The sequence below is a fragment of the Phoca vitulina genome, unplaced genomic scaffold (assembly GCF_004348235.1).
Source record: "Phoca vitulina isolate PV1807 unplaced genomic scaffold, GSC_HSeal_1.0 scaffold5, whole genome shotgun sequence".
In the NCBI taxonomy this organism is placed as follows: Eukaryota; Metazoa; Chordata; class Mammalia; order Carnivora; family Phocidae; genus Phoca; species Phoca vitulina.
The window spans coordinates 12,857,299-12,865,843 of NW_022589708.1; the positions used below are offsets into that span (position 1 = coordinate 12,857,299).

The window sequence follows — 8,545 nt, forward strand, 5'->3', positions numbered from 1 at the left end:
AGGTGAAGGAGTAGACACATGGTGGCATGCCCAGACCCTGAAATGCTACTGGGCAAAAGAAAGAGGATGGGAGGGACGAGTAGAGAGGAGAGAGTAGGGAGGAGGAGGGAAGAGCAAGAGGAGGAGAGGATGGGAGAATCAAAGTCAAGGAGAAAAGAAATTGTACCTCGACATAGTAAAACTACAGAACTCCAAAGAACCTTAAAAGCAGCCAGAGAGAGGGGCGTCTGGGTGGCTCAGTCGGTTAAGCATCTGACTCTTGATCTCAGCTCAGGTCTTGATCTCAGGGTCCTGAGTTCAAGCCCCACCACTGGGCTCCACGCCAAGTGTGGAGCTTACTTAAAAAAAAATAATAAAAAGGGGAGCCAGAGAGAAAAGACAGACTACTCACAAAAAACAATCAGCCTGACAGCTGATACTGCAGCAACAACAATGGAACCAGAAGACAGCTGATTAATACAACAGCAATCCAGAATTGCACACCCAGGGCATTTATTGTTCCAGAGCAAAGATATTTAAAGGCATACAAACACAGAGGTTACCACCAACGGATGCTCACTAATAAAACTTCTAGAAAATAGATGCCAGGAAGAAGGAAAATTTTCCCAGAAGCTAGCTTCTTAGAGAAGTTCTGCTTTCTTCTTCATGCTTTTAGGTCTAAGTTTTGCTTTTTAATGAGGCTGTATCTTTTTACAGTATTACCCAGCATTAAAGGTTAATTTTTTTTAAAGGTTTTATTTATTTGAGAGAGAGCGAGAGAGCACGAGCACAGGGAAGGGGCAGAGAGAGAGGGAGAAGCAGACTCCCCGCTGAACATGGAGCCCAACGTGGAGCTCAAGGCAGACACTTAACCAACCGAGCCACCCAGGCGCCCCTAAAGGTTAATTTAAATTGTTAAATTAGAACGAAACGGAAACAAAATCAAATATCAAATTTCAAATTCCCAGAACAGCGACCTTAAAAAACTTTAAACATTAACTGGAAAGGACATCAAAAACGAGGTTTACTTATTCACTGCAAGTATTTCCCAAGGGAGTGCTTTGTGCCAGGCGTATTCTAGATCCTGAGTTAACAGGATGAGAACAAAAAATGAAACTCACCGTAATACTGGATTTATAAGTCTTCTTTTACCAGATATCTTGTCGGGAAGCCAAAGTCTATGTGCAGCACGACGTTACTCTCATGGTAAGAAATACTGTCGTAATAGAGTTGAAAGCAATCTAGTTTGGCCCGTGGCTCCTTTGTTTGAAAATGTATGCACAAATATGACAATTTTACACATGAAATTAATTCAGTGCAAATGATGAATTCCCACCTCCTTTATTTGCCAATCTTACTTTGTCTAATATTTCCATCCCCCGTTAAAATAAGAAAACTGCCATCCGGAGCTGGGTTCACAGCCAGCGCTGTGCGTGCACTCAGTTTCAGTCACGTTGTACTTGATGCTCCCTGGCTTATTTCACAAATATCAAAAGCCGAGAGCACCATATTTCATATCGATCAAGTGCCCACTTTTGCTTAGAGTATCCACTTGGCAACACATTTTAACTGCCTGAAACTAGAACAAGGGCAGCCTAAAAAAGCCAGTTTCTCCACTTAAAACTAAACATCTTCCGGGGGCTTCTTGTAAAAACACAGGCAGCATTTGGCATGAAAAGGCTGGTGAAATCAGTATCTCGAGTGATCTGAAGGGAAACCGTCGGGCTCTGATCTTTCAGGACATGTGGAAGTGGTTAACGGGGTAACCTGGCAGAAACGCAGGCCGCAGCAGAAACCCTACCCATTAAAAAGCCAGAAAGAGAAGTTGACCTACCGCTCGCTTCTCACTCAATAGCCAGGCTCGGAGAGCCCTGCCTTTCAATTGAAAGCACCCCACAACAGGAGAGGGGCAGCCACGGGAACCCAAAAGCCTGGCCCTTCCCCTCCCACGCAATGGCACCCAGCACCTGAAACACCTGTGCTCCCAAAGTGGCAATGACGAGCCAGCCACTATATTCGGAGATTATAGGGGCCTCTCTCCTTTCTGGAGCATTTTTCCTTACTCTCAGAAACACGAGGCAGTTCTCTGCGATAAGCCAGGCCAGTTACAAAAGGGCTGGTTTCAAATGCCTGGTTCTCAGTGCCACCAAATCACTGGCCCAGGACCTACACATCCACCAAACTTGCCCCATCCTCTGGGAAAACCACAATGTCACCTTTCCTATAGAGCGTTCCGCACACAAAGACTGGGCACTTGCCCTTTCTCCAGTGGTCTCTAACCTCTTCTAGGGTGGAAAAAGCTTTTCTCTTGTGATGGTTATCGCAGGCACCCTCCTTAAAAATTTGTATCATTTTCCAAATGAATTAAACTCTGCTGTGCTCCCTGAGGTGGAGAGGATGAATTCCACTTTTTAAAAAACTAACCCTTTCGATACTGTATTTAATTCTTAACTTCCCTTGGACAGTTTCTTTAATGAAATACAAAACACAAACATCCACCCAGGTGCCTTTCAGACACAAAATAATTATAAATGCAATATGCCAGAAGAAAATTGTCTAGGATAGGTTTTTTTGGTTTTTTTTAATCTCCTTTTGGTAAATTTGGCTACAGAGTAGCATTAGTGTTCTATTATGACCCAAGGGATTCAATCACCATACAAATTCCAGGAAGAGACCATCAATGTGAAAAGGGGCATTATAAACCTAACTCCAGGATTTCCCTAGGGACAGACTCCCTAAATGAACAACCACACACCAACTCACAGGGCGCACGCTACAGAATCCGTGACCCTATGGGGCACAACTACATCATCTTCAACTATTTCAAGTTTCCTGCCCACAAAGAAGAAACGAGAGATTCTAGGGAGGCAGCAACTCAGTATCTCCACCAACACTTCGCCCAGTGAGCCAGCCACTGGCCAATAATGTCTATTTATTTTACCCAGAGGCAGATCTATTAGCCAGACATTCTAAAAACACAAACGTTTTGTTGTGCTTGAAGTAACTCAAATATTGGTGCCTTGCTGCAGAACGATGCTGCAGGAATATAAAGAGCCATGTGGATGCTGAACCCACATAGGAAGTGCATCGTCAGAAACGGACACACCAGAAGACCAACCCTTTGGAAAGGCTGAGGGTAAACCCCCAGCCGACAGGCTGTGCAATGAGGGAAGAAAGCCAAAGACAGGAGATATAAGAAGGGCCCACCCCATCGGAACAATGAGGGCAAATTTTAAGGCAACTCCCTCAAAGCTCTCAGCACCAAAAAGGCCCGTCTCCCTCCTCTCCCGTTTAGACTGAATAAGAAAATCAAGACAATGCTGAAGGCCGTTCCGAAATGGGCTTGGCAAGTCACCACGTGCAAAACACATTAAGGGGTCTGGCTCTCCGAAGACTGCCTGCTGGGTGGGAAGACAGGGGTCCACCGAAGTCAAGGCAGGGGGAAAGCGGGAAACTGGGGAGGGCTGGCGGAGCAAGTGAACCTAGGAAGCTAACAGGAAAGGCACTAACAACAATAATAAAATGAAACAGCCAGAGGCCACCATGGTACTCCAGAAGGCCCACAGACAGGCTCAGACCCCTAAACTGCTCCAGATGAGAGGCAAGCTCCCCACCTCTCAAGAAGCTGATCCGATAGCAGGGTCCTCGTTCCTTTGTGAGCCCCACCTCTCTCCTTTCTGGGGTCCTGCAACCATCCCAGCAGCGGCCGGGCCCCAACGACAACGACAAACCAAATCCAGAATGATGACGGGGAACTCACCCCCCCCCCCAAATATAACACACACACGCACACACACTCACTCAAGGGTCTGGCCGGATCACACAGCTAAAGTTTCCGGAACTTAAATCGTAAAACCACAATCAGAAGTTGTTTTGAAATGCTCACCACAAAAATCTGTGTCCTTTGCTTGAAAGAAAGAAGAAAAAAAAAAACTTTGCTCTCCATAAAGGCAGGCGGTAAAGAGAGACAAAAATCTAACTTAGGCGGAGGGTGTGTTCCTCTTTGTCACCTACCGGGGTGCTCGCGCCGCGCGTGGGCGAGCGGCTGGCACCCGGCGGCGCCGTGGCACCCAAGCCAGCGGCCACCTCCCCGGCCCCGCGATCCGCCTCTGGGGCCAAGATTACGGCCGGAGGTCCGGAAGCGGCGTCCGGCGCTGTCACCGTGCCGGGTGGGATGGGAGGAAAGCGGGGGGAAGGGCGCCGCGGGGTGGGGGAGGCGACGGGGGGGGCCGCGCGCGGAGCCCCGCTGCCCGGGTCCGCGGAGGTGAGAAGAGTGCAAACGGGGGCCCGGAGCCCGGAGGCCCCCGAGCTCCTGCTATTGTTGCCGGGGCTGCCCCGGGCCGGGCGGGCGGGAGCCCGATCCCACCCGCCGCCCGCCTCCTCCGGGCAGGACCCCGCGGGCACGCACCCACCTCCACCCGCGCCCCCCGCCGGCGGGTCGGCTCCGGGCGCCCCGACTCGCACAAGTTGCCGCCAGCCCGCCCGCCCGCCCCGCCGCAGTCATTGTTCGCCCCGCGCCTCCTACCTCCACGGCGCCGGCGGCTCCGGCTCCCACTCCGGGCCTCCCGGCTCAGCAGCTCCGAACCCCCGGCTGCCGAGGGCGCGGCGGCTCCGGGCTGCGCGTGCAGCGGCGGCGCTCGGCTATTAATACCCGCGGGCTGCGGCGGCGCGGGAGCGCAAGCGGGGCTGGGGGTGGCCGGCCGAGGTCCGAGCCATCAAAGGTGGCGCGGGGCGGAGGGGAGGGCGGAGCAGGCGGGGTGGGTGGGGAACGGGCTCAGGGTCGCCATGGCCGCCTCGACGCCGGGCCGAGAGCCGCTCGCGCGGGGAGGAGCGGCGCAAAGCGGGCGGCGGCCGCGTCCCCGCCCCGCGCCCCAGCCGAGCGCCCGCAGCCCTGCGCCCGCGCCGGACCCGCCGCCTCCGAGGCCGGCGAGCGGGAAGTGAAGGCGATCGCGCCCCTCCCCGGGCCTGGGCCGGCCCCTCGGCGGAGGGGGGGCGGGGGTAGCTGGGGCGCCGCGCCGCGCGAGCCGCGGGGACAGCGAGAGAGCCACAGCCCCCTCCAGCGTCCGGGCCGGCAACCTGCGCGCCAGCGCGCCCCGCCCCGCTCCGCCCTGGGGGCAGGTGCGCCGGGGGATGGGGGGCCTCCAGCCCGGAACGCCCCTCCCCAACCCCGCGAGCCCACCTCGGATCTGTGCCTTACTTGGTCCTAAAGCCAGAACCCGTGTCTCCGCGCGGCGGCACGGAACGGAGCTCAGGAAGCGCTGGGGAGTGCGCTGCGCCACCAGGGACACGCCAGTCCCGCTGTGCGGTGGGGGAAAGCGGTACCGGGAGAGCGCGAGACGGAGCGCGCCGGCTAAAACCAGCAGCAGCTGGAAGGCGGTCGGTGGCGCGGACTCCGCAACTCGCTGGTTGAGGTCATGCAAGGGGGTGCCTGTGTGTCCACCTAGGACTTCACGTGGTCGCGCGGGAAGCGGCGTTTTGCAAGGAACCACGAGCGCCCTCCCCTCCCAGGCCGCAAGAACGGGCTTCCGGCACCACCCTGGGCTGCGAGAGACTTAATCCCGAAGGGGCGGTTGCCACCTCCCCGCGCCGCGGCCCCGTATCCTCCAACCTGGCGATTCCCAGGACAGTCCCCACCCCTACGTGCCCCACCTCCAGGAACAGGAGCAAAGCCCCGGCGGGGAAGGGAAAAGGTTGGGAGCTGGTTTGCGGAATTTAATGGGGGAGGGGGCGAGATTCAGGACCGAGGCGGCTGGGACGGGCGGGGGACGGGGACGACACACAGTCACTGTCCCCACCCTCCAGCTGGGAACTCCTGCTTTACCGTCTCTATCCCCCCTTCCTGAGCCCCCGGTGTCCCCTTTTCCTGTCCTCGCTGTAGACTTCCCACCCGTGGAGGAGAAAGGGCGGGCAGCAGCAGGTTAGAACCCCAAGGAACCCTCTGCTAGATGCCGAGGCCATGAGCTTCCCGCCTCTGAAGGCCGCTGGCTCCAAAACCCTGGGCATTTTGCGCCTTAGAGGGGTTCACAGGCCTCGAACCAGGTGGATAGGTTTCAAGGGAGAGGCTACAACTGAACTCGGAGAGAAGCAGAGCAGGGGCCCCTTGTGGCGGTGTGGGTGGGCACAACAGGGCTCATTAGAAGTACAGGGGGTACCTGCGGGCAGCAGGTGTGAGTAGTTTCTAGAAAGGAGCAAAGAGACAAATTTTTAGTATGAGGTACTGACCGGAATTTTTTTTTTTTTTTAACGCTTGCATATTTGATCAAAGTGGGAGTAAAAAGGGCCATGTAGGCCTCAGACCTAAGAAGAAACAGCAGTTGGGCAGTTTGTGGCCAAAGAAAAGAAACAGTAGGTTCTGACCCTCTGAGTGGCTCTGGACAAGCCATAGATCAGAGGGTTTAGGCCAGTGCTTCTCTAAGTGTTGGCTCTCACACCTGGAACACATGGAAACTAAGAAATGGACATTTTGGAGTGTCACCCCACACCTACCTTATCAGGTTCCCCAAGGTCAGCCCGCGTCAGAATGGCCTGCAGGGCTTGCTCAAATAGATTGTCAGGCCCCATCCCCAGGGTTTCAGGTTCTGTAGGTCTGGGGTAGGGCTTGAGAATTTGCGCTCCTTCAGCAGGTATGCTGAGCCCACATTCGGAGAACCACTATATTAGCATAATGGTTCAGAGTCCTAGAATCACCTAAGATTAAAAAAAAAAACTCATTGGCCAGACTTCACCTCAGCCAAGTACATCAGGATTTATGGGGTTGGGACCCAGGCCTCAGTACTTTTAAAGTTCTGTGGGTGATTCCAATGTGAAGCCAAGTTTGAGAACAATTGTTTTTTTAAACTTTAAAGTATACATGAATCACCTGGGGATTTTGTTAAGATGCAGATTCTAGTTTAGTAAGGGTGGAACACTATTTCCTTTTTTTTTTTTTTTAAGATTTTATTCATTCATTCGAGAGAAAGCGGGCAGGGGTTGGGGGGGGGGGGGGTAGGGAAGCAAATTACCAGCTGACCAGGGAGCGCAAGGCGGGACTCCAGAATCATGACCTGAGCCCAAGGCAGACTCTTTACCGACTAAGCCAGCCAGGCACCCAAGTTTGGGACGCTATTTCTAACAAGCCCTCCTGTGCTGTGTTTTTTGCTAGGCCAAGTTCTGCACTGAGTGGCAAGCGTGGTGCTCTGCCGTACTTCACAACTAAAGATAAAAAAACAGTAGAAATCTGAAAATTAGAAAAGTGACATTTACCCGGTCATTCTCTTTGGAAGACACACATTTTCATGTTGCTCTACTGTTTCTTTCATCTGGAATTAAGGTTTGTGTTTAGCTCTCAGCACAGGTACGATCATCATACATCTGATGCTGTTTTATTATCTTAACATTACCAGCGTGTTTGAGGCAAGGTGACTTTTCAGGGAGGCAATCTGAGAGGGTCTGCAGGCCTGGGGAGAGAGTTAATACAGCAGAGAGAAGAGGGCAGGCTGGGGGCTCCAGCTGGGAGAGGCTAGAGAACCCACCCCCCCAGCTTCCAGCTCTCCAGAACATTCTGTGCTTTGTACTTCATCTGACTGAAAGCACTTTTTAAATTCCTCTGCCTGAAAAGCCAGAGATACCTGGTCTGCAAAATCTGCGGCCTGGACAATCAACCGCTGAAAACTTGACGTGTTCCCTTGTCATTTTTCCTTTGTGCCTCACTTTCAGACTATAAAAATGTGTAATTAATTAGATCCCCTTTTTATCCCACCACATGGGGTTATTTAGAAATCGTTCTGAATTAAGTGGTTACCCTGTTCTTAACTTTTCCCTTTGTTAACTTTAACTGTTTTTTTATTACAGTAAATGTATGCACATGGAGAATTAAATAAGCAGTACAGAAAGGTATTAAGTAAAGCATATAAGGGACCCTTCCCCGCATTCCTGGTCCCATTTCTCAGAGATCAGTTTCCCAGGGGTTCACAGTCCCCAGAAATGTTCTAAGCTTAGGGGCGCCTTGGGTGGCTCAGTCGGTTAAGCGTCTGACTTTGGCTCAGGTCATGATCTCTGGGACTGAGCCCCTCATCGGGCTCTGTGCTCAGTGGGAAGTCTGTTTCTTTCTCTCTCTGCCTCTCCCCCTGCTCGCGCGAGCTCTCTCTCTCTCTCAAATAAATAAATAAAATCTTTTTAAAAAATGTTCTAAGCTTATAAAAAGTGTGTGTAAATCTCTTATGCTAAAGCGATCACGTGTCACAGTGAAAAGAAACTTCTTATTTCATAATCACCATCCCCTCCCCGGGAAACATATCACCACACCACCGAGACCCGACCTTTCTGGGTCAGGACGTTGCAAATCTCTGGATCTGCATATGCGCTGTCAGTAACATGAGAACCTACACTAAAACCCAAGTCAGGGAAGAGGGGATTTGCACATAGCTCTTGTGGGCAGCTCCAGCAGTAACTCCTAATACTCATATTCTGTGTCATCCCCTCGCCCTGACTGAGGGCTGGGCCTAGTGAGGGCCTCCCTGCTAAGGTAGAGAATATGGAAGCATGACGTGATGTCACTTCCATGATTAGCTTACAAAAGACTGAATTC

At 52.6% G+C, this 8,545-nt stretch overlaps 1 protein-coding gene across 3 annotated transcripts in view; it reads right to left on the reverse strand.

The window, feature by feature from the left end:
* FARP1 (FERM, ARH/RhoGEF and pleckstrin domain protein 1) overlaps positions 1–5,479 on the reverse strand; it is a 271,435-nt gene extending 265,956 nt beyond the window's left edge. For 2 of the 3 annotated variants that reach the window (XM_032402723.1, XM_032402721.1), the window contains exon 1: positions 4,505–4,764. The gene's annotated coding sequence lies outside the window, so the exon portion shown is untranslated. Of the gene's footprint in view, positions 1–4,504; positions 4,765–5,176 lie in introns of those variants that run through there. The other variant, XM_032402722.1, reaches the window with a different exon arrangement.
* Positions 5,480–8,545: the final 3,066 nt, after the last annotated feature.